This window comes from Mauremys mutica, chromosome 16, assembly GCF_020497125.1.
Source record: "Mauremys mutica isolate MM-2020 ecotype Southern chromosome 16, ASM2049712v1, whole genome shotgun sequence".
NCBI lineage: Eukaryota > Metazoa > Chordata > Testudines > Geoemydidae > Mauremys > Mauremys mutica.
In genome coordinates, this window is record NC_059087.1 from 26,139,300 (window position 1) to 26,165,452 (window position 26,153).

Sequence of the window (26,153 nt, forward strand, 5' to 3'; positions counted from 1 at the left end):
TCCCCACGCATTTATTACTGAGGAGGGTTGGGAATATCACAGAACATGTCACGCTATGGACGGAAGGGGGACGGTTTTAACTCCAAATCAATTCTCTTCCCTTTATCCCATCCAAGGTGTCATATTTTCTAGTATGCTTGAGAAGCAAGTATCTGAATCAGCCCCATGGCCCATTTGAAATGTCCTTTTGCATCATACATTGATGATGGAGCCTCCCGTGACGTGTGATGGATGAGCTACAGTCTAGGTGGCTCTTCTCTTGTGCTAACAGCTCCCAGGTGTTGAGATCATTGTAAGATTGGAGATTGGCCTTAAGATTGGCTCTGTAATGTTTTTTTGGTCTGCCTCTAAAACGAGTTCCAGTCTGCAGTTCTCTGTAAACGACGGCCTTCGGCATTCTGCTGTCAGACGTGGAGCCCAGGACTGCACCGTCCCAGCTGCACTCGCCCTATAAAAACTTCAAGCCTGTGATAGTGTAGCATGCAAGAACCTCAGTGTTTGCAACCAGATCTTGCCATTTAATTCCCATCATCTGCCATAGCCATTGTAGAGGGAATTGGTCCAAGTGTTTTATGTGGTGTTGATAAGTAGTTCACATATCACACACATAGAGGAGTGGGGTGATGACGATAGCCACTAAACATAAATTTTTGTTTGCGGTCTGACATCATGTTCAGTCCAGGGATGACCCGAAAGTTTTCCAAAGGCATCACTGGCTGCTCCAATTTGCTTCATAATGAATCTTATTAGACATTCAGAATGAATCTTACATGACACTGCTTTCATCTGATGTGGTGTGAAAAGACCCCCAAAATGGCACATAGTTACCATTGTGATAGGCCGCTTCAAAAATTTGGATAAATAGAACACAGGGGACATTTTGTGGGGCTGGTGGGGCAAATCATAAAACACTCGGCACCGATCTATTGTAGACAATGGAAATTAGACCCACGCTGAACACTTTCGAAATTCCATTCTGGAAGATATAATGGGTACGTCGACACTGCAGTTAAACACCTGTGGCTGGCCCGTGTCAGCTGATTTGGGCTTACAGGGATCAGGCTTTGGGGCTGTTTAATTGCGATGTAGATATTCGGGCTCGGGCTGGAGACTGGGACCCTCCCTGCTGCAGATCCCACCCGGAAAGGAGAATTGTATCTGTCAATACATGTTCACTGCCTCCATTACAAACCCTTTGCAGCAGCTCTTTGATGAAGCAAGTCAGACACACTTGGGGGGCGGGGGCCTACATAAAATAGTCATTAGAAAATCGTAAGTGAATCGACTCTTTAGGAAGCAGGCAGGCAGAGAGAGGGGAGGCGGGAAGGGACAAAAATACAATTGTTGGCCGATATGAAAAAAAAAAGTCATGAATAAACCACAGATTTAAAAGAGAGAAAGAAAGTGACAAGTCCATGGAGGACGGAGGCTTGGAACTGCTCAGCCTAATGCATGCCAGATTCCTTCTCTCTCTCTGTCTCGCTCTCTCTCTTCCCCCCCCCGCTCTCTTTATCCTTCACCAAATGCTGTCTGCTAAACTTCTGAAACACCCTTTGCCTTTTTGACCCTTCAACTTGTCTTGAACTTAGGAAAAACTGGGGTGGAGGGAGGAAGAATCGACTATGTACTGTATGTACGTGTGTGTGAGAGTGGGCTGAGGGGGTGGCTGTAACAGCAATCAAGGGGTGACTGAAATGAATCTGTGCGGTGGATGCTACACTGCAAACGATTTGTATCTTGTTAATATAATTAGTAGATACGTGTTGCTCCCTTTGCAGTCAGTGCCCCTAGGGGAGATCTGGCAAAATCAAAAAAATAAAAAATTAAAGAGACAAACTACTTATTTAGGCCTTATTCCCCCATCTTTTTTTCTCCCCCTGTATGAAGACACTAAGCAGACAAGTCGTAGGCTGAAAATGAGGCCTTGTATGGCTGCTGCTTGCAGGAAGTTACGGGGTGGTGCGTTGGGGGTGGGGGTGTTTAAGAAGCAGGCCTGATATCTGGTAATGCAAAATCCATTCACAGTTAATGAAATGATTCTAAGCCAAGTTCCTGAGTTACTGAGAGGCCTGGACTGAAGCAGAGCCCCAGCCATTGGCTGGCTTCCTTGAATGAAAATACACTCGACCAGGGCACTGGCCTGACGTTCAATGCAGTATGTGGGCTTGAGAGAGAGAGGGCGAGAGCGAGAGGTGGCTTCCACTTGGGGATTTGGATTCACATAGCTGCCTTCCAGGGTCTTTCATGCTGTAGGGTGACCATACGTCTTGTTTTGGCTCACTGCCCTCACATGTGTATTGTAATGAGAAGCAGGAAAGGGCAGAAGAGAAATTAACTGACCTGCAGGAGATTACTGGAAAATTGAGACATGGGCAAAATCTCAGGACTAATACTTTTTTTTTTTAAATTTATTTCCTATCTTCTTATTTTATCTTATTATTTACAGAGGACTTTAGCTGCCTCAAGTGAGATCAGTTCTCCTTTCCTCTAAGCACTGTACACACTCACACCAAAGGGTTTACAGTTGAAATACTCAAGTCAGACAAGAGGAGGGAGAAAAGACATCCAGAAGAAAGATAGCGTTTGGAAGGGCTGAAATTCCAACATTCATTGAATGCTCTCAGTTGCTAGCAGGTCTTATCTGAACAGGAGAAGACTCTATGTAAACTGTGCTACTTCAAAGCAGTGGAAGATTCTACATGAAGTAATTTGAGTGTGTCAAATTACCACTTCTGCCCAACTTCTTGAATTCCAACTTTTGGTTCTTGCAGAAATCCTAGGGGAAAAACTAATTCGCTGTGGGTGAACGGGTTTATAGAAAATAAGACTGACCCAAACTTTTGCCATAAACATAAATCAAATTGAAAAAATCATTTGGCAGTTTGAAAAATATAGATAACTTTCCTCTCCATTAGGTTTTTTGTGTGTCCTCCATACTCCCCAAGTGCAGATGAGGTCTGAAGTGGACTTGCTGGCCTCATGATGTATGCAGCCCAGTGCTTCAGACTCAATAGGCTCTGATAGCTTCAAAACGATTCTTTGTTTCAAAATGTCTTTTAATTCTATTTTTTTAAAAAAAATCAGAAGCATGAAGAAATGGTCACATTCAAAATGAAACCTTTTGATTTGGTTGAAATAAAATGTTTTGTTTGACCCAAAATGAAACCTTTTTTGACTTTTCAACTTGCCAACATTTTCACAATCTTTTGGTTTTGGCCCAACTTGAAATCATTTTTTTTCTATTTTTTGAAATTGCCAGCAAGCCCTCAAAATCTGTTATTTATACAGCTCTTTTCCTGAGCATTGCATGAGTGGAGTTCCACCTGGCTGTTGTACAGGATATGGCGAGATCAGGTCCCAACACCCTCTTTCTTCCTTTGAGCCTCCATACAGGAGAGGAGTTTTATCCCTGGAATCTTTTCAATAGTTACTTCAGTGAGGCAGTGATTTTCAAAGCTTGTTAGGATCTTGAGATTCCCACTTGCCAGTCCCTTTAATGGGAGGCGTCAGATCTGAGCACCTGAGCCAGAGGACTAGCCAGCTCTGCCTCCTGGCAGATTAATGAGTGCAGCTGGGTGATGGTAGGACTGCCTGATTGGGCAGCCCACTGGATTTGCTATGGGGAGCAAGCAGGCCTGCTTTTAAGGTCAGCAGCAGTAGGAGGTCATTGTCTACCCAATGTTTTAGTCCACAGCTGTGATTGTTCTTGCTCCTGTCCTGCATCAACTCCAGGCTTGCTCCTGCATTGTGGTTGTCCTGCTCCAGCCCTGTTCCTGCCTGGTTCCTGACTCTGGCTTCAGCCCTTGGCTCTGGTTTCTGGCCCACTCAGCCTGGTTCTAACCAATGACCAGCACCCAGGCCTGACAGTAGGTAGGCAACCAAAATCCCATGGTGGCTTGGAAAATGTTAGCCTAAATAGTTCCCTTTTTTAGGAGGGTAGGGAGGAAACAGTTTCCTCTGTCTTGCTCATAACTAGAGCCAGTTGAAATTTTTCATTCTAAACTTTGTTTTGTTGGTAGATGGGGGGGAGGCATCATTTAGGGGGAAAAAAACAAAACTTCATAATGAAAGAAGTGAACAATCAACAGTCTGTATCTGAAAATTAAAAGCCAAAATACTTTGGCTTTCAGGTTGTTGTTGTTGTTGTTGTTGTTGGGCTTTTTTTGGGGGGAGGGGAGTTTCCCCTTTTCTCTCTCTCCTTTTTTTTCTTTCCCTTACCACTGAAAAAGGAGGAAAAAATAAAGGGAGAGGAAATGGGGTCCCTAAACAGGTGCAGCTCTAGGATTTGCGCCGCCCCAAGCAGGGCAGCACGCCGCGGGGGGCGCTCTGGCGGTCGCTGGTCCCGCGGCTCTGGGGGACCTCCTGCAGACGTGCCTGCGGATGCTCCACCGAAGCCGCGGGACCAGCAGACCCTCCGCAGGCACGTCTGCGGGAGGTCTACCGGAGCTGCCTGCCACCCTCCCGCGGGATGCCGCCCCAAGTGCGCGCTTGGCGCGCTGGGGTCTGGAGCCGGTCCTGTCCCTAAATATACCCCCCCCAAAACCCCTCCAACATTTGGGCGTGTTTTTGCAAAACAAGCCATTTTTCAACTAGTTCTGTTTGTGCTGATACTAGTGAAATCTAGACCAGGAACAGGACCATCCTATATGCATCCTTGGGGTCTTCTGCTCTGTGTCCTCCTCTGGAACCCTGCTTGTAAACCTATGACCCTCACTCTCCATTCCTGTGTTTTCATTTGTTGTCCCCTGGAATTAGTGGATCCCCATGTTGTTGGGGGGGTTTTCCTGGTCCTTCCCGTCTGAAGCAGGGGGAGGCCTTTCTGGTTTACATCATGTACGTGGGGGCTAAATAGGCCTAGCTACATCCTCTTAGCAATAGATAGCACAAAGAAGTGTTTCGGTTTACAGCTGCAATAGAATTCCATGCAATTATATGGACTGTTTTGGGGTTGGAAGTCAGAGTATGTGAGTGTCCAATCCATTGACAATGTGCTGGGACCAAAGAGGAAGTTGAGTCCATTAAAAGGTATAGGAAAACGAGGAGTCGAGTTATAAATGACGGACCAAGCCAGCAAGGTGCTGAACATCCTCAGCTCCCATTGATGGCAGAAGACATTCAACATCTTGCAGGACTGAACCCCAGATCATGTGAGTGAGGGCCTCTTTTGCAGTTCTGTATTCCTGACAAAACTTTCCCAGACATGCAACTAAGTTTTTATTAAGCATACGGATTGCCATGATCCTTTTGTTCCTCAGCAACTTATCCTCCAGCTCCTGTTCCCACCCAGAGCTGAGACCTGTTAGAAGGTAATGATGTGTTAAATGGAAGGTGAGGTACAGGAAAATCTCCTGAGGAAAAGGTTGATGAGGAGGCAGGAGAACCGACCACAAAAGTTGGGCCAACTTAGCATCTACACTTTTATTCTCCCCCATAGCCTCGTTTTCCATGTGCAGAGCCTTTTACCTACCGAGGTCTCCAGTCTGGAGAATAGGTAGCTTTTAGAGCTGCATGAAATTCAGCAGGCTCGGTTTGCAGGGTTTCACATGCATCTCTTTTCACTGTTGGTGAAAGAGAAACCTGAAAGCTTACACAGAGCTCTTCTTCAGATTTCAGTCTTCAGGTTGAAAGCTCGTTTCTTGCACCAACTTCTGTTGGTGAAAATAAAAGATACTACCTCACCCACCTTCCCTCTCTAATTCCTGGGGCCAACACGGCTGCAACAGCACTGGGAACAATTTGTGAGTGGTGTTTTACAAAACTCACTTTAAACCACTGATTTTGCCTGGCTTTGGGTCAAAAACATGAAAAGCTCAATTGTTTATGGTTTGACCCAAACCTTGAATTGGCTCAGGTCCTCTCAAAGTTGTCCCAGACCTCTGAAAACTCAGCCCAAGTTCACTTCAAACTCAGTCCAAGTTTCAAACAGCCTAGCCCCAGACAAGGTAAAACTCAGCTGTTGTTTTGGTTTGGTTTTTTTGTTCCATCATGAAACATTTGCAGCACTCTAGTGAATGGTTTCTCATTTTATATGTTTAATAAATGAGATCTGAATTGTAGCTATTTGTATAGGGCCTAATTTTTATTTACACTAAGGCCCTTTTACATCATTCTGCGTAAGGGGGCCTGAGACTGGACATAAATTATTTAAATCAATTACGATACTGAGTATCGGGTGTAGGGAAAACTATTCCGAGAACCCTCTGTAAGACTCAGTGGCTCCATAATGTCAACGACTTTATTTTATATGGTAAATATAAGTTTCAGTTAGAGCTGGTGAAAAATTGGGAAACAGTTGTGGAAAACATTGACATTTCAAAGGTTTGAAGTGGACCTATTTTCTGAGACTCTTTCTGTGATATTTTTAATAGATATTTTTGTCAAAATTGTTTAAGAAAGGATTATCCAAATTGTTTGTTTAACAAGAAATCACATTTTTCTTTTTTGGTAAATAAAATAATTCAATACCAACTTTGAAAACAATCATGATTAAAAACATCAATACAAATATTAAATGTGAAACATTTCACAAAAATCAGAATTTAGATAAAGTTGGAACGTTTTGGTGAAAAGTTTCAGGTTTTTGTAAGAAGACTTTGTTTTACACAACTTTGCATGCAAAAAATGTCAACCAGCTCTAGTTTTAATATGTACCCGTGAATAAAGGCTGTTGGTCTTTTTAACAGAAATAACTAAAATTAAAGTTATAATAAGCAAGGACAACAGGCATGTAACACACTGGCCAACCAGCAGTAAGGGCCTTTTGGGCTGCTTCTGGATCGGGTTCTCTGAAGTGCTTACAACATCCTGGGAGTTGCTGAGTGTCCTTTACTTCCTTTGATTTCAATGGGAATGCATGGGATCTAAGTCTCTCTTACTGAGCAAAATCAATAGGAAAATCAGTCTGGGAATTATCTTCACCAGTACTTAGATACTTCAGTAACAGGAATTCTAGAAAGAGAGAAGGGAAGATGATGGAGGAAACCAGGGAGCCAGGAGTTTTTCCGCACCTAACCAGAAGAAAGCACACTGATCTATATTCCACTAGCTATATAAGAGATAAACAGCCTACTGGAACACCAGTCAATACGCAGAGTGAGCAGGAGATTACACACTAAATCTGCGGCTGACCACAAACAGACAGCCCTATGGAATAGATCCCCTCCCTGGGCCATGGGTCTTTCAGGTCCTAAAAGCTATCTCTACTTGATATGTAATATACCTGGACACTAGGCAGGTGCCAAATCCTCATTTTGTTCTTTCTAAGCCCAGAATCCAGGCAAATGTGGAAATCCTCATTTCAGGTTCTCCTCTTCTTAAGAGCTGCACCCAGAGTGCATTCTGCATGGATGTAGATATCTGTGTCATGTTGTTTTCCTCTTTATTGTCAAAAAATTAAGAGATTTCAGGGATCACCTACAGGCTGCTGTCACTCTTACAAAGAATCTCAGATAAAACTGGATGATGATGATTGATTGAGGCCAGTTCAGGTTCACATCCAAAATTATGAAGTTTATCTGAAGTTTATTCCAGCTACCTGACACTCTTGTGTATCTAAATCTGGGCTGAAAATCAAGGAGAATATGCTTCCTTGGGAGATTTCTCTGGGATTCCCTACACCCATTTGTGCTAGACATTATGTGACGGTGAGCATCTTTTTGGTAAAAAGAACAGGAGGACTTGTGGCACCTTAGAGACTAACAAATGTATTTGATCATAAGCTTTAGTGGGCTACAGCCCACTTCATCAGATGCATAGAATGCATACAGACTAACACGGCTGCTACTCTGAAACCCATCTTTTTGGTACTTTCACTTCTGGTCCCGGTTACAGCCTGGAAGTACAGAAAAGGATGGAGATACAAAATGCATTTTTTAAACGTCAATGATTTCTGACTATATCCTTTACAGTAGAACCTCAGCGCTCCAAACACCTGGAATGGAGGTTGTTCATAGCGCTGAAATGTTTGTAACTCCGAACATAATGTTATGGTTCTTTCAAAAGTTTACAACTGAACATTGACTTGATACAGCTTTGAAACTTTACTATGCAGACGAAAAATTCTTTTTTCCCTTTGTTTATTTTTTTAAGTAGTTTATGTTTAACACAGCACTGCGCTGTTTATGTTTAACACAGCACTGCACCGTATTTGTGTGTGCGTTTGGGGGCATGGGGGAGTTTGTGTGTACTCCCGGTTCCACATGAGGTGTGTGGTTGATTGGTCGGTTCATAACTCTGGTGTTAGTACCTCTGAGGTTCTGCTATAGTTAATTTCACAGTGTAGATGAAAGTTGAAGAGGAGAGGTGGTTACCAGACTGCTCATCTCCACAAAATATTTAGTCTGACCATTACCAAGCAGGGCCGCCCAGAGGATTCAGGGAGCCTGGGGTCTTCGACAGTGGGGGGCCCCCGCTTCGGCTGTAATTCGGTGGTGGGGGTCCTTCCGCTCTGGGACCCACCACCGAAGAGCCCCAAAGACCCCGCAGTGGGGGCCCCCCACTGCCGAATTACCGTCGAAGCGGGACCTGGCACTTCGGCGGTGGGTCCCGCTTTGGCGGTCATTCGGCAGCGAGGGGTCCTTCCGCCCTGGAGCGGAAGGATCCCCCGCCGCCGAAGACCCGGAGCGGAAGAAGCTCCAGGGGCCTGGGCCCTGTGAGAGTTTTCCGGGGCCCCCGGAGCGAGTGAAGGACCCCTCTCCAGGGCCCCCGAAAAACTCTCATGGGGGCCCCTGTGGGGCCCGGGGCCTGGGGCAAATTGCCCCACTTCCCCCCCAACCCGGGCGGCCCTGTTACCAAGGCATCTATTTCTGTCTCTCTTGCTCTCATTTTGTCTCTTGTGTCTCTCTCTCAAGTATTTCATTGTAGAAAAGCCATTTTTTGTACACAGGGATATTTTTCTCTGATTCCAGTAAAGCCTAGAAAATCATTGACATTTAAATTCTTCCTATAGTGGAGTCAAACTTGTAAACCAAGCTGGTCTCTTGTAGATCATAAGTGTCTTTCAGCTGTCTGCAATGGAAATTAAACTCTACTTTGGGACCAAACGTGAGACCTCTAGGAGCTGAAGATAGTAGCACCTCACAGAAGGCACTCAGTACACGAGAGATCTGGATAGATGAACAAGGGGGATATTCAAGTGGCCTTTAACCTACACAGGGCCGGCTCCAGGCACCAGCTCAGGAAGCAGGTGCTTGGGGCAGCCAATGGAGAGGGGCGGCACATCCGGGCCTTTGTTGGCAATTTGGCGGCGGGTCCCTCAGTCCCTCTCAGAGGGAAGGATCGGCCGCCGAATTGCCGCCAAGGAATGAAGCAGCACGGGAGAGCTGCCGCCATTCACGGCTTTATCTCTTTTTTTTTTCCCCCCTTCGCCACTTGGGGCGGCGCAAAAGCTGGAGCCGGCCGTGAACCTACAGTAGAATGAAGGTGCATATTATGTATGTGTGCCCATTTGGTTGCTGTGCTTGTATTTCATCATTTGATCCATGTGGGCTATTGGTCTGCCGTGTTCATGACTGAGATTGGATACTTGGCCTTTGTTTCTTTGAGAGGGACAGTGCTAAGATTTGCACCCTAATTTTTGAGTTAAGAAGGAAAGGTGGGTAGATTGTGGGATGCAATAAGGGATCTCCCCATGTTACTTCGTTCAGCTGCTTTGCTCCAGCTTTCAACTTTGTTTTGCTAAAAGTGGCCTGCCCTGCAAAACCCAGGTCTCAATTAAGACTATTATCCTGGGATGACATTTCCTCAGTCTGTCGTCGGTTATTTTTTAATTCTCTAATTCGTTCTAATATGCGCAGTGCCTGCATATCCAGTCAGCCATGAAGACTCTGCATTTCCAGGTTCCTTCCTCTCCATCCTCCCGAAGAAATTAAAGCAAGGAGGCTGTGGGACCACAAGTGCAGGAAATAGAATTAGGAGACATATTAATTGGGGCATCAAGTAGGATTTCGTTCCAGGCGGTTTCCTTCCGCGAGCCACTTTGATGCTTCCCCTTTGCAGCTCTGTTTCTCATTAAAAGTATCCCTTAATGGCAAATGCTGTTTATACATGTTGCAATTATGTCATGCTGTAACCCCTATGCTGGCAGGCTTTGCTGGCTAGCGAGGAGGGCAGGCGGAGGAGGTCAGTTCTGGGAAAGAGGGGGAAACATTGGTGTGGAGAAAGGGGGAGAAAACTGAGAAGGACCTGCGGCTTCTCTGTGCAATATGACAGTTGCTCTGTTATTCTAAACTTCCCTTGTGCATTCAGTTCAGCTGTACGTACCCTTGTTAGATCCCTGTGTTGGTTTTTATTCTTTCTGCAGCTCACTGGCTCTGCCAGTCAGTGCTTAAGTGGCTGGATCAAACCTGAAGAGTCCTGCTTTTCTGAAACCAAGCACATATCCCCTTTCACTTTAACGATTTTATTTTGAGAATTTTTTTCTTTTTTCCTCCTTCATGCTCCCTCCCATTTTTTTCATTTGTCTTCTCACAGCAACCAGGTCAACCCTTCGATGAATCACACGAGATCTTCTTCAAGGCCTGAGATTTACCCTGGTCTTTTCAGAAATGCTACCTTGAGCAATGCAAGTGTTTCTGCCAGCACTAATTCGAGGCTGTGAGAACGGCTCATTTGTGGGAGGGTGTATGTTTTTCCATCAAGGCAGCCAAAAAAACCTCCAGCTTTCCCTCTCCCTCTGGAGGAGATGGGGAGTTCTCTGGATTCATTTTGTCCCTTAATCTCCAAGCTCCTACAACCAGCTGAGGACAACCCTGTCAATGAACTTTTGTTCTTGGTGGTTTTGGTTGTTGTTGCTGTTCCCATTGTAAAATGGGTTTGCCCCGCATACGGATCACAGAGGCAAACAATAACGATAATGATAAAAGAAAACAGCTAATGCATGTGGAACTCCAAGCCAAGCCACGTTAATACCTAAGCAAGTCCATAAGCCAATACAAATACCACAGCTGTGCTCTGGAAACTGTACTGGCCTCTCTAGCTACCAGGAGTCAACATTAAGCAACTGAAACTGACACCGAAAGCAGCAAGCGAAAACCTCAAAGTTATAAAAATCTGAGTGTAAAACAAATCAAACAGCAAAGAAACCACCCCAGCCTCTGCCCAATATCTGATGTAAAATGACCAGAGTCTAAATAGTCAAACCAGCCTAGAAAACCAAAGGAGCTGGAGATGACAAGGACTGACCAGAGGAATAAGAGGAAGCAGACAAGTGTAGGAGTCACAGAGGAGAAGTCTCTCTCTCTCTGTGCCTAGAGCCAGAGCTGCTGTGAAATGACTCATTTCCACTTTGTTGGATGATATTTGCATGCAAATATCATCCATTCTTCATGAGCAGTTACGGGGGTATTCAATTCATGTGTTTTGATCCTCCCAGGCCTAAAATTGTGACGTTTCATGGATTTATCCCTCCAGAGGGTCATTCATCATTTTCAGAACATAGAGCTCCATCCTACTGTCCCTTTGTAGTGAAATCAATGGGAGTGTTGCCATGGACTTCAAAGTGAGCATGGGAATGGGCCCAAAGATAGGACCTGACCATGCGGCCTCTTATGCACTGGAACTGTCCCACAGAAGTTGATGGTCAAGTCCTGAAACTTTTAGGTAGTTTTTACTCAGCTCTTACTCAGGCAAAAATCTCAGTTGAAACTGAGTCAAGACTTCAGGATTAGACCCACTGACTTGAGTGGAATTATAGGCCCTGCTGAGCACCTAGCAAGAGTAGCCAGGCTTCAGAGAAGTAGAGCTGTGGGCCTGCTCCCTAAAACCCTGGGAAAATCTAGGAGCCATTGTGCCTCTCCCCTGGAGCTACCAGCCAGCATGGTGCCCCCAGCGCAGGGCTATGTGTGACTGGCACAATCTTGCCCATTATGTAGCTTCAGAACAATGACCGAACAATTCTCATCCACTGTTAAATAGCGTTTGGTCGCCTCTCTGGTGAGAAATGCTGTCTCTGAGAATGCTTCATTCCTAGGCAGACCTATCACTATAGGTCTTCTCAGTCTATTCTGAAATAAAGCCTCCTTTGTCAAGATCAACATGCTGGACTCTTTAAGTGGTTTCTACTACTGACCTTGTGTCCATTGGGGCGTGAGAGCCCACTGGTGATTGCTCCAGCAAGACGAACACAAGATAAGAGTTGGTTTCAGTTCACTGGGTTCCATGGCCTATTCAGAACGTGTTACACTTGCCCCTCTGTGCCTGCTCCACAGAAGATATGAGTCTGCTCTCTTCGCATAAGCTGTAGAGCCTCGTGCTCTTAGCTCTACAAATCAGGGCTTCTCATCCCCAGTGATGACCAAATGCAAATTGTTACACAGATGGGTTAAACAGGTCCAGGAACATTCTACCCCACCTCACCCCTGAGAATCTCAACTCTCGTGGAGACTTTGGGGTTCAAGCAGGCCTCAAATGCAATAGAATAACAAAGCTTTCCCAGGGGGTCTGCTCTGTCAGACTCCCTATTGTCTGCACATCACTTCCTTCTCGCTCCCCATTAGATGGTGTTACACAAGGAACAGGCCTCCTTAATGGGGAAGCACCTTAGCATCCTTAGTTTATTTTTTATGGTTAGAGGCAGATTATTCTGTATCCACCTCTTTCCACACACCCACCCTCCCCTTCTAAAGCATTACATCCCTATGCCCCTCAGGCAGAGATGGGAAAGCTAAAGGGAGTTCCTGCTGAAGTTTGTCAGGGCTGTGCCATGTGGCCGTCAGCAGAATTTGGGAGTAATTGACACAGGCCTGTGAGCTAAGGACTGCGCTCACGATCCAAACCCAGATGCTGCTCATAGCAGAATGATACTTCCCCTAAACCTCTGGCATCAGCCACACCCACAATACCTTTCAACTTTGTTTAGTGTCTTCAGATAGGTGAAGTACTTCCTTAAAGGTAATGCTGCTATGGGCCCTATGTACGTGTGCTAGGCATCCTGCCGTTCTTGGCATGGTACATATACAGAGCAGACGTGCCAAACCCGCCCAAAAAACGCAGACATTGGGCTTGTTTTTGGCTTAATTGGCTTGTGAGTTGCTTGTTGTTTAGTTTTTTTGGCTTGATGCTTCTTTCTTTTTGATTGGCTCCTGGCAAGCAGGGGCAAGAGGCGGGGAGAGAGTCGGGGGGCACAGCGGGCCCACCACAGTCCCAGACCGCACGCTGGGGGGATCTAGTCACCTAGAGTGTTGGGCTTCTTAGGGATTGGCTTGTTTTGAAATGGGGTTAGCTTGATTTCTGGTTTATTGTGAAAGTCGGGGAGCTTATTTACTGCATGAAAGATGGCAACTGTGATACAGAGATATGGTGTGAATGCAGGTTTCAGAGTGGCAGCCGTGTTAGTGTGTATCAGCAAAAACAATGAGGAGTCCTTGTGTCACCTTAGAGACTAACAAATTTATTTGGGCACAAGCTTTCGTGGGCTAAAACCCTCTTCATGAATGCAGGCAGCATGCCACAGTTGAGGCTGGGTTGCTTAACACCTGCCTGTGCTATTAGCACTCTCCCTTTTGAGTGGGTAACTCCAGGCGGCTGCTACTCTACAGGGAGATTTAGGACACGCAGGGGGGAAATTAATGTTGAAAGTAGAACTGGGTAAAATTTTTCAGGAAAACTTTTTTTTTGGAGGTGGGGAGGAACCAGATTCAGGTTAACTGAAACAATTTTCAAATTTGTGTCAAATTCACCTAATTAGATTTCAGAGGAGTGAGAAAGTTGGCTGAAAGAAAAAAATTTCATTTAGAATTTAATTTCAAGTTTTTTTTTTTAATTTAAAAAGTTTTTGAGGCTGCCACGGTTCCCCCCCCCCCCCCCCAAAAATTGTTTCGGTTTGCATGAAAGAGCTTGGATTTTGTGCAACCCAAAATGTTTTGGTTCCCAAACTCTTTCAGTTTCCCCAAAACTTCAAAACATTTTGGGTAAACCCACAATCAGTTTCGCTCCTGAACTAAAAGCTTGGTGACTTACACAGTTCTGAAACACCCCATGTTTCGCGAGGGTGTCACATCTCCCTGGAGGAATGCAATTCAATAAAGAGGTTGATAACAGTGTGGACATTTGGACAGACAGATGGTTATGGAATTCAGAAACCTTGTGGCCTGCAAGACACTGTTTAGCAATGAGCAAGAATGGGCTCCACAGATAAAGGTCTTGCCCACACACAAACTTGCATAGGTTTAATTGGTGCAAACACCTATGTTCTTTGTTCAGTACAGGATGGAAAAGGCCTCTGAACAGGTCTATTTTGGTACAGTTGCAAAGCTGCAACATAGAGGGAAGAAATACAGGCACAAGTAACTCTCCTAGACAGAGCTAGGACAACTGCCTCTAGCACCTTTTTATGGATAGAAAAACAGTGATGTGCTGCCAGTATTTTTACAAGGGCTCCTATCATTTCTCTCCTCCCCTTAAACCATATTCAATCCTAAGTAACCAGGGGGTGGGGGGGGGTACATGTGCTCTTAGACAAAGGAGTGAGGTACCGGCAAATCGGTTCCTATGTCCTTGCATTTAAACACAACCATTTTCTCATAACCATAAGCCTGGAGAGTGTGTGTGCCACTTAGCAAGCAAACTAAATCATTAAGGGCACTTTGCTGGAAATATTTATACTTTGTTCCTGAAAAAATACACAGAGTGCATTGATAGCATTGTGCAGAGTTCAACTTGTGCAATCAGAAAGGGTGTGTGTGTGTGTGTGTGTGTGTGTGTGTGTGTAGCTTGAAGAGGTATCCAATAATCTTCTTCCTTTGGAAAAGTTTTTGAAAACACCTGGCTCCTGGTGAATTCCTAAGTAAATAAAAAAAAATTGCACTCCAGACATTTTCTGATCCTCTGCATTAAGACACCTCTAACAGGAATGGTTAAGCATAAGCCAAGGAGGGATGAATTCTAGTAGGGAGAGAGGAATCCCCTTAACCCTAGCTCTGGTTTGATGTTGGAGCCCATCACTGGGTCTGACTCTCATTTCTGAAACCAGATGCCAGAAATGATGCGGGTGTGTCCTCCTCCTTGTGCCTTCTACTAATTCCAGTCAGAGAGCGTGGTATGCTCCGGATGGGCTTGTGCCATGTTAATGAAATCCCCACCATGGGCCACAATACTTTTCAAGAAACCATACAGAGAGCACACTGTTTTCCCCAGAGCTCTGCCCGTTCGCTGAGCTTTCCTGTAAAACAAATAAGGAACAAAGAAATTGGAAAAGTAAATTGGTATCAAATGAGCAAGGTCCTGATCTGACTGTTCCCAACCAGAGCCAGGCAATTTTCTGCCTTTTATAAGCATTGCCCATGTGCTGCTTTTCTCCCTTTGTGCTCCCTTCTCATATACTTATGTGCACACCCCCACTGCCAATAAACACTGATTTACACTAGCCCTGTGGTATCGGAAACCTCCTCAAATGAAAGATATTTTTTTTTCATATTTAGCTTGGGTGGTCAAACATAATGAGTAACTGGAGGTGCAACTGTGAAATCAATGCCCCCTTAATTACAGAGACATTTGGAAAGGAGTAGCGGCAGAGTCTGTCTGTCTTTCTCTTACGTTATTGACAAGAAAAGTATCTTTTCCCCAAGGCTGAGTACAATAGTTGTAGTCATAACATTAGACCCTCTCCTTATTTTCCTACCTACAATTTTACCTTTAATGTAATTAGTTTGTTTTGAAAGGAATATAGGGCTGAGAGAGAGACTGTTGACTCTCCTGTCCCAGTACTAGTAATGCCAAATTGTACCAACTTGGTGAATTTTGTGTGATTACTGATGGGTATATATCAAGAAAGACCTCCTTGATTGTGCCATTCCATCAGTTCCTTGGCAGAATGCTCACCTGGAACTCAAGTTTTTAGCCATCCCAAGATCCTAAACTAACTTCGTCATTAGATTATTTTTTTCTTTGAAGTGGCCCGTGCACCTGTTGGTTCAGTGAAGGCATCCAAGTGGACAGTCCTAGTCTGTGTCTTCTCTCATCCTAGTGTTAATCAGAAGTACCTCTGCTGAGCTCAGTGGAATCAGACAAGTGCAAAACTGGAGTGAGAGAAGAACCAGGCCCTTTGTTTCAGGACCAGAGACCAGCAAGCTTACTCCATTGCTTAATTTAGTGACAACAGATTCTGGGTGTCCTACTACCAGAATGAGTACAACAAAGTTGGGTTAAATAGATACAAAATGCTGGCTAGTGTAGCATTTTGCATCCTACAGTGCAGCAGTGCTAGTGAGGCAATGTAGCAGTGGGTATTGTATCCAAAGCTTGCACCCTATTAAGCACACTGGGCCAAGTTCATCCTGGTGAAACTCTAGTGAACTCAATAGAAAAGGGAGCTAATTCTGCAGAAGATGCAGAATGGGATTTTCTTTCTGAAGGAGGTCCAAGCTCAAATTAAAAGGCCTTCTCATGCAGAAGAATGGAGTTCTCAGTAAAGAAACTGTAGTATTAATAGATTCAATTTTAATATAGGTTTTAGCACCATGGAAAGGTTTGGAATGGCCTCTTTCAGATGGCCAAACTCTATAAAAACCCCAGACCAAGTTAAGGGACTTTCATAATTGTTGGGAATAATGAAAGTTCATTTTACATTTCTAACTTTTTTAAATGTGAGTGAACAGTTGGGTTTTTTTGATCTGTATATACACATGTAAAATTTCTTAAACTTTTTTTAACTGGTGGGACCCAACATTTTCCTAACAAACATGGAAGGGAGTCAATCCTCAGAAGACGTCTCATGAAAGACCTGCCCAATGGAGTTGTTAGGAGAGCACTTTTCCCCTCCATTCTCTGCAAATAGCTCATAACGTAGCCAATCCTTGACCACTACCGCAGGCCAAAAAATACAAGTTTGTGGATTTCCCAATATTTGTAACTTCGTCAATCAGGGCTTATCTCCCTGATAAATAAAAGGGGAACATGCACACACACATTCCCTATCTCAAAATAAACAGAGCACTCGCCTGACCTCACACAAGGTGAAGACATGGGAAGTGTGCTGTCAACAATTTAAACAATGCGATTAAAATATATATGAATATCTCTCACTTGCACTGGTTTAAACCAGTATATGTTCACCGAAGCTACTTCTGATTTACACCTGCTTTAAGTGAGAGGAGAATCAGACCTGCTGTCTGAAAAGAAAATTAATTGCTGTCTTCTTGCATTGTGCGTTAATCAAACCAGAGGCAGGATACAGCCTAAATGGATCAGCCGTCTATTTAATAGAGCTATGCCTGTTTATACTAGCTGCAGAACTGGTAGCACTGGACAGCTTTGGGCAAGGACAGCAGGTTTGATGTGGCTTCTCATTCAGACAAATGGGCTCCAGCACCTTTCTCCCCCCCACTTTTTTTTCCCTCACTCCTATGCAAATAGCTGCATCTCCATCCCTTTAAGAAAATGTCAGGGCACTCTTGTCCCTTTGAGATGGGCTTTTTAATTGGTCTAATTTGATGCTGTAACTTAGTGTCCTAGTGGCCATTGATTGATTTCAATTAACATTCCCAGGCTCCAGGCACTATAAATAACCCCTGTCTGGCCCGGCTGCTCCTCCACTGGCAGCTCAACCTTTCTCCTTTAGCTGCTGCTGAACTTGCTTCTTGGCTTGGCCTCAGGCTCAGTCTATAATTCTTTCCAAACTTCCCTGTATAAAATAATCATGTACATGAAGTAAAACAGGAGTCTCATATACACACTTAATAACTCTTGTGTACTGTACGAGTGGGAATTCCACTTTAGAACCCCCAGAGCTTTCAAATGGTTCTCATTTCCAGCAGGATTCCTCCTGTGAGATCTAAAACTTCATATTTTGTCCCAAGCTGCTGCTTCTCCTTTCTACCTCTCTTATTCCCCTCTAGATTCCCGGGGACAGACAGCTTCTTCGTCGTCGTCTGTGGTTTCAGCTATAAGGCGTCTTGGAGCTGACAGCCCCGCTGTTTAGCTCTTGAGCCAAATGTCAGGGTTCTTTTCCACAATCCCACATTTTCCAAATTAAATATGCAACTACTTCGCAATTTAGAATGAAAGGCCGTGAGTCAAGATTTAAATTAAACTTATAAGATAAAGTTACAATAACTACATTCAATATTCTACATATCCGGCTGCCTAGATATTTGTCTTTCAGTGAAGGAAAAAGAGAGGATTACATGTTGCTGGACTCGTATATATGTGCGTGACAGATATAACATCTGTACATAGCACATGCATAATGATGCTACCCTGACAGAAAATACATAGATATAGATTCATAGTGCGGGGGGGGGTTGGTTGGTTGTTTTTTGAGGCCAGAAGGGACCATTAGATCATAGGTAGATAGGGCTAGAACTGGTTGGTGGGTTTTGAATTTTAAAATTTTGTCAACATTTTGAAATTCAGTGAAAAACAGGCTTTTTGACAATATTTTCATAAATTCGCTCCCCCCACCCATTTTTCAACCAACTGCAGAGCTGGGTTTAATTTTTCAAATTTTGACAATTGTGAATTTTAAACATTTTTTTGATTTACGTACCAAAAAAATAAAAACATAAGCAGGAAAAATGTTCATGATTCCCACCCCCTTTTTATTTTCTCACACAGCTCAAGATATGATTATGGAGATCTTCAAAGCCCCACGGTCCAGAGCCAATGTCCGTTTAAGTTAATGGGGAGACTCTCATTGACTTTTGATCAGGCTGCAAATGTAGGAGAGAGACAATTTCGCCTCCAGCAATCAAGAGAGTCACACTTCAAGATTCACCCTGATTTCCTTATGAAAGGTAAAAGATCGTCCTTTTAGAGACACAGTGTGAAAACAAGGGGAAAAGTGCGTCTGAGGCCAGATTGACACTAGGACCACTTTATCAGGGTAAGTATACCAGCTACTTGTGTGGACATAGAATATACCAGCAAAGCGGCACTTTTGCCAGCATAGTTTTGCACACACATGAAAAAAAAAAATCAAGCCAGACCAATAAAAGTGTAGTTTGACCAGCATAACTCAGTTTACATTAGGGGTTTTTGCTGGCACAGCTCTGTCAGTCAGGGATCACGCCTCTTCATACCCCTGACCAATGTAGCTGTGCCAGCAGAAGTCAGTAGCACAGACCTGGCTTAACGCAAAGTAGTCAGCAAAGAAGGAAAAGTGATGAATTTTTTTACTTTGTTTTGTTGCCATAGGGCATAATTAGGTGTGGAGAGGTGAGCATGGCAGCTGGAAATGCAAGTGGTGTATGTTTGAGAAGTGAGTATAGAAAGTGGAAGAGAAAGCATGGTCAAAGGACAGAGCCCAGCGTGGCATGTTCGTCCTCCAAACACATGGGTTCTACAAGTCTTTCTAGAAGCTCTACAAGTAGTTCTAGAAGTTCTACACTTGCTAGAAGTAGTGATACAGCAATGAGAGGCTATAATAATGCAACCTATAGCTGCCAAACAATGCAGAAAGGCATGCACAGCTGTGATGTGTAGCACGGCCAGCTCACTGCATGGACAGCTCATAGGCACTTCTGCTGGCACTCCATGCTGACCTTCAAGTCTGCATGAAAGTCCATGGGAGATGGGCTTATTGTCTCCCTTTCTACGACTTGGTGGGGTGGCGCTGCTGTGCAGTTGACTGGTGTGTTAGACTGCTGTACTTGTTATGACTTCTGTCCTCCATCACTGTGATGTGCTCCATGTTGCGTGCACAGGCCCATGTCTTCTGTAAGAGTTGTCATGGAGCTGTTCATCGTCAGTACTGACAAAAACATCCTTCCTGGCAATGCCTGGCTTTTCACATCCCACGGTTGGACTCTGGCCTTGGAGGGCATCCTTCCATTGTGCCCGTTGTTCTTCTCACTGTGACCCATGTCAGAGTGCTGGGCCTCCATTTCTGATGGGTGCTTGGCCATTCCCTCTTCTTGGATATATATGCTGGTCTTTGGCTGTCACCAACTTACACCCCCAATACTATTAGTTACCTCTTACTGCTCCCTGCTGGGTTTTCCCCCTTGAGCCATAGAACTAACTAGCTGGGTTTGCTTAGGCTGGAGGGACAGAGTAGTTGTTGGCTGCAACCATATACAAGGAGCTTATCCCAGCAATGCCATCAGTGTTTCCTTCACTTTACACTCCCCAATAGTGGCCTCATTCCTCTGTGAGCTGTGCATCTGCACAGACATCATCGTTTGAGGGAAAGGCCTGACTAATTATTGCCCTACATCTTGTGTAGTCATTTATACCAATACAAAGCAGCTGTAAAGGCAACCACTCTGATCTGCATTGGTGCAAATGACTAGCGGGTACAGGGTGAATCAGGCCTCTCATCTGCAGTTCAGTCAATATTTCCCTTCCTAGGGTGACCAGACGTGCCGATTCAGGACTGTCCCGATTTTGAGGAGTTTGTCCCGCGTCCCAACCAGAGTACGGTCGGGACGCCATTTGTCCCGATATTTTGTTTCCTGGTCTTCGGCGGCAATTCGACGGAGAGTCCTTCAGTTGTGAACGGTCTTCAGCCGTATTTCGGCAGCGGGTGCTTCTGTCTTTGGCGGCAAGGTTCATTACCCACCGCCGAAATACCACCAAAGACTGTCCACGACTGAAGGGCTCTCTGCTGAATTGCCGCTGAACTCACGGACGGGTGAGTGTAAAAAAGTGTATATATTTTCCCCTTAACATCTGGTCACCCTATCCCTTCCCTTTGCTGAACGTACTGAGGGTATCATCATCAAGACATCCAATTTCACTGTTGCAAGCCCTCCTGTCCCAACAACCTCTGCACGTGTACAAACAAGAGACACAGTGAACAGGATAGCCTGAGACCAAAGGGTGAAATAAATGGATCCTGGAATTAATAGTGCAAGAGGGGATGTGGAAGATATGTGAGAACTTTAAAGCTGTGTTTTTCTTTTAATTATTTTTATTTTAATGCTACAGGATGTAATTTATTTAGTTTGAAAAAAAAACCCATGTTTTTACTACATTCTGCGCCTTTCAGAGTTCTCAGGCTTTCAGAGCCAACGCTGACTTCTGTGTGAATGAGCACTTTGGGACTTGGGGCCCTGAATTAGTGGACTGTCAAATGCTGGTCCTGAGTCACTGGGAACCACCTTTTTCTTACAAAATTAACTTGTTTTACTCCAAGATATTCAGAGCAATCAGCTGCGAGTGGCAGGAAAAATTCTAATAATAGCACATTCTAGGAGCTCAGAGAAAGGCATTGGAAAGGGATGTTTTTCCCGTATTCATATTCTGCATTGTCACTGCCTGTCCTTCGAAGATACCTGGGGGGTTTGGTTCAATGTGTTGTGCAGCTATACAGTATTACTAGTAAGTTACCAGTTTGAATCCAGCCTTTGTCAATGTCAAACAAAAGTCATTGGGCCATATCCTGAGAGGTGCTGAGCACCTTTCTTGTTAGGCCAAAGCCTGAGGCCCCTCTCAGACAAACTCCCATTAAATAGGAATTGGACTTCAGCTTTTGGTCTGTTGGAAAATGAGAATGCTCAGCAGCCGTAGTCTTGTGCCTCAGTCACTTTGGGGCTCGGCGGCTGTATGAAGATGACTCTACTTGCTTTGATTCACAGGGGTTTTCACTCCTTGAGTTTTGATTTGAATGTTTTGGGTTTGAATGAGATCGAAGCTTAAAGTGAAACTCAGCCTGAGCCTCTGAGCTCTGCTGGGTTTCCACCAAGCTCCCTCCCTGCCACCTGATAAACTTGGCCCAGGTTCCCTCGAAACTGCTAGGAATTCATCTCAGGTTTGCTAAGAAGTGCAGGAATCCCATCCACCTTGACCCAGCTGTGGGGCTTGTAATGACGTTTTCCTGTCATTGAGGTTTCACTACACCACTTTATGCATCTGGCAACTGTTGCATGGCCTCTCTGAAATGAGCTGGTGGGCCTTGTCAGGTCAATGCTTTGTGGACAGATGCCACAGATCACAAAAGCCATGCAGACAGTTGGTACTCCTCTTGAAACCCCAGCAAGATCAAGGTTTTAAACATGCCATGAAGATGGAGAATGGATTTCTCCCTCACCATTGGAGCTTGTCCCATTTGGTACTCTGACAAGGGCTGGTACACAATAAGAGACGTTTCAGTTGTCCCTGCCATTTGGATAGAGGTCTTGTTCTCCAAAGCTTCTGGTCCCACTGCTTTCATCAACACTGAATTCTTCTTTTAAATAAAAGGAAAGTGATCAAACTGTTTTCCTCACCACTACATTTGGTAAAACATTTTCTCTGGAGCTGAGACCCTCTGTGCAGATTTTCACCTGCCTGGGAGTTAAATTCCAGAATGGAGTTAATTATTTATTATTATAATTATTGCTGTTATAATAGTGCCTACAGACCCAATAAAGGTTGGGCCCCATTGCGCTAGGTGCTGTACAAACACACACCAAGAGACAGTCTTCTGCCCTAACAGTCTAAATAGACCAGAAGTATTATTGTCCTCACTTTACAGATGGGAAAGTGAGACATGGAGGGATTAGTTGACTTATCCACACAAGGGAAATTGATGCCAAAGTAAGGCATTGGATGTAAAAGCTTGTCTACGTTACTGGCTGGATTGACGGGCAGTGATCGATACAGCAGGGGTCGATTTATCATATCTAGTCTAGACCCGATAAATCGACCGCCGAGCACTCTCCCATCAACTCTGGTACTCCACCAGGGCGAGAGGTGGAGTTGATGGGGGGAGAGTCAGCCATGAACTTACCACAGTGAAGACACTGTGGTAAGTAGATCTAAGTATGTTGACTTCAGCTATGTTATTCAAGTAGCTGAACTTGCGTAACATAGATCAATTTCTCTGCCTCCCGCCAGGCCTAAGTCTCATGAGTTTGTTTAGTGCCTTAACCACATACCCATCCTTCCTCTCTGAAATGCAAGCTCCATTGTTGTTTCTTAGCTCTTTATATGTGTTGTTGATGTTAATACATAGGCTCAGTATTTTCAACAGGTGTCACTGGTATAGTCCATCCCTAAAAACAGAGTTCCTAAAAGAAATATTAACTAATGTTCAGCTATACTAGTAAGGCCTAGCAGGTCCCATTATAAAACTGTTCTCACATTAGTTCAGTTCTAGGCCTCTAGACTGCTTTAAATGTCATGCGACAAAGATAATTCCGTGAGTTGAGCTACTGTCCACTAGCAGCTGAGACGAGAACTTTCCTGGCTCCTCTCCTGAACGGATGCACAACTTCCAAGTACAGCCCCGAAGTGCTGAAGGTGCCAGCTCCTTTCCCTTAGCTGGGAAATAGCTTCTGCTGCAGAGGACGATGGAGCTGAGTTGCTATTGCTAACCTTGGGCTTAAGAGACCTTGATGTCAAAGGAAAAGTACCTCTCTCAAGTGCCTTAAATGATTCAGCAGAGAGGGAGACCCTGGTCTCAGGGTCAGTCTCTGCCTTCACCCAGGGGCGTGACCTGTATGAAGCACTGAAAATCTTAATGAAATAATCCTTCATTAAGTTCCCTCTCCCACCCACACAGTTCCAGTTCCTCACTCCATAATGAGGATGGAGCAGAGGGCAAGAAAGAAAGCAACGTGGGAGTGAATAAGACAGGGGTACAAGTAACAGTGTGCCAGAGAAATGTGGAGAGTGAGACGAGGTAGCCAATTCCTGGCTTCCTAAACACAACCCAAACCTTGCAATATTTTGGCACAAGCCAGCCCAGTGACGTCCTGACAGTGCAGTGTGTGGGATCAGAATCTGAGCTCAGCACTGTCTTTTGCAGAGTTGTGGGGAGCCACTGCAGAATAGTCAAGTTAAGGCCCAAAGCGGGAACTACAGGGATCTACAACCCATCCTGGACAATGATCCCACACTTTCACAGGCCTTGGGTGTCGAAGTGGGTATTCACCCACGAAAGCTCCTGCAAAACGTCTGTTAGTCTATAAGGTGCCACAGGATTCTTTGCTGCTAACTACTGAGGTGAACACTGTCTCTCTCATCCCGGTTTTGAGTGGAAGTTTCATCCTGGACCCAAGAAACCCATTTCAGTTTCTGACAAACAGGCATTTTCCAACAAAAAAATAGTTTCGCTGAAAAATTCCCAACTTGCTTGCATCCTTTGTTCCTGAAGCTGCTGGGGGTTGGCTTAGAGAGGGCTGCATGGGTTCTAACATAAATAGCTTTCCTTTTAGCGCTTGTACTTGGAACCCTTGGGAAAGGTTTGCATGGGATACTGGCACATTCTTACCTTTTGGCAGCTTTATGAAAAGCCCAGGGGAAGGATTCATTGTTGTGGGTGGGGCCAGAGTTTGCATCAGGGTGGGGGCTGGGAGTTCTTGGCAAAAGTCATAATAATAATAGAAAGCTTGACTAGTTAATTTTCACAGTCCCCTGTGACACAGATAGGTGTCATTAGCTATTCTCAGGGTACGCATGGGGGAGCACGGACAGATATGACTTGCCCAGTTCTACCCAATGAATCAGTGGCAAAACTAGGATTAGAACTCAAGAGGCTGGTACCTAGACCCATGCTCATGCTACAGTGTCCAATTTCCTCTGCCCCAGCTAAAAATGGGGCAACATTGTGAAACTGTATTAAAATTGTTTGCACAGTGATGGCCAGTTGGACAACTGGGTGCAGCCACACAGAGTTGTGGCACCAGAAAACCATTTGTTAGTTCCCTCACAAGCGGTGGCAAAACGCCAACCAGAAAACCTCCCCTCCTCTGACATATTGGCCCTCTTCCTGTCCGAGTCCAGCCCTCCTTAAGGCACTTACAGCACCAATGGATTGTCTCCTCCTGGCAGAGGGCAAATGGCTTTGCCAATTTTGTTGGGCCTTTTGGTAGGCCTCTGATGCCTTGGATCATGCAGTTGTGTTCTCTCATCTACAGGACCTGGAAGGTGTGAAGAGAACTGGTTTAAGCCGGCTCCATTTGTTCTTTTTTTAGACAGGCCACTGAGGATGGTAAGGGGCAGCTACAGCTTTCTTCTCTCCTGAGGATTTTTGCCTGCTGAGCCTTGTTGGAGTCTATCTTGACACCTCTTTTGCAGCCTGGCTCTGCGAGGTGCTGAGCACCCTCACTTCACATTGACTTTACTGGGAGTTGAAGGCACTTTACTTATAGCCCATTCCAGCTCCTGCTGTAGTCAAGGAAAATGCCCATTCACTACAGTGGTCGCTGGCCACGAGAAGAAACCATGCAACAGGCCTCCATCTCATTGGTATATAGATGCTGCATGGGGTTTCTTCAGCTGATAGGCATTCATGGGTATGGTGTTCTCAGTGGCGAGTCCATGACTGAGGACAGTTTTCACTGAACAATAGACTTAGGCCTGCTCTCCCCAACTTTAGATACTGCTCTGTAATCAGGAGTTTCCCTAAATAACCATGTTGTACAGCTCTCCTAGACATGAGGGGGAAGAGAATTCTTCTATCCAGAGGATGTCTGTTTTGTCTTTAATTTTGCAGGTATTATGACAATGGGCACTTTAGAAAGACACATGGTCGCACATAGTTTCACACCACTCTGGTTACACAGTTTGTTATAGTCACTTGTGTCGGGGTTTCCCCCCATGGGAAGGCTAGTGGCTATCAATATCTTGGGTTTTCTTTTTTGGTTTCGACAGGGTTATTGCTTGGATGGCCATTTCCTAGAGCGGTTGGGACTTACTGAAGGCTTGTCCTGGGAATGCATTGTAGTTATAGCTGGCAGTTGCTTGGTGTGGTTGTAACTGATGTAGATATTTGCTGGCTGTAGTAGTTTCAGCATGTGGTGTGTGTTGATGGCTTGTTTCCTGTGCTTCTTGCGTCTTCAGCTCCTTTGTTGTCATGGTCATTGTGTGTCTTTTGGGTTCTGATTTTTGGTTATCATGTAACCTTGGACTGTTGCTGCTCCTTGTCTCCTATTGTTGTAGTTTCTTGTTCAGCGTTATTTGTTGCAATTAATAATATGTGGTGGTGTTTTTTCAGCCTGATCCTTTGCTCTGAGTGTTTGATGTTTGTACTATAGCAGCAGATTTCCTGGGTAAACCGTTAGAGCTTGGAAAAAGAACAGTCAAGTTTTCCCCCTTAGTCATTTGTGAAACTCAAACAAGGTCTTGTTCAGCTCAACCACTAAAACTTGGAGATCAAACTGAAACTGAAATGCTCCCACAATACAGAAACTCACTCCTTCCTCCATTCCACTTCCGACCCTCCGCAATCCGCTTCTTCAGGCCAACTACAAATAGAAGGAAAATGTGCCCACCATTAACCGGGCTGCACATAG

At 44.8% G+C, this 26,153-nt stretch overlaps 1 long non-coding RNA gene across 1 annotated transcript in view; it reads left to right on the plus strand.

The window, feature by feature from the left end:
* LOC123351274 overlaps positions 1–26,153 on the plus strand; it is a 124,025-nt gene that overhangs the window by 73,581 nt on the left and 24,291 nt on the right. The window contains exon 6 of the long non-coding RNA XR_006573980.1: positions 18,550–18,817. This is a non-coding gene — a long non-coding RNA (uncharacterized LOC123351274). The remainder of the gene's footprint in view (positions 1–18,549; positions 18,818–26,153) is intronic.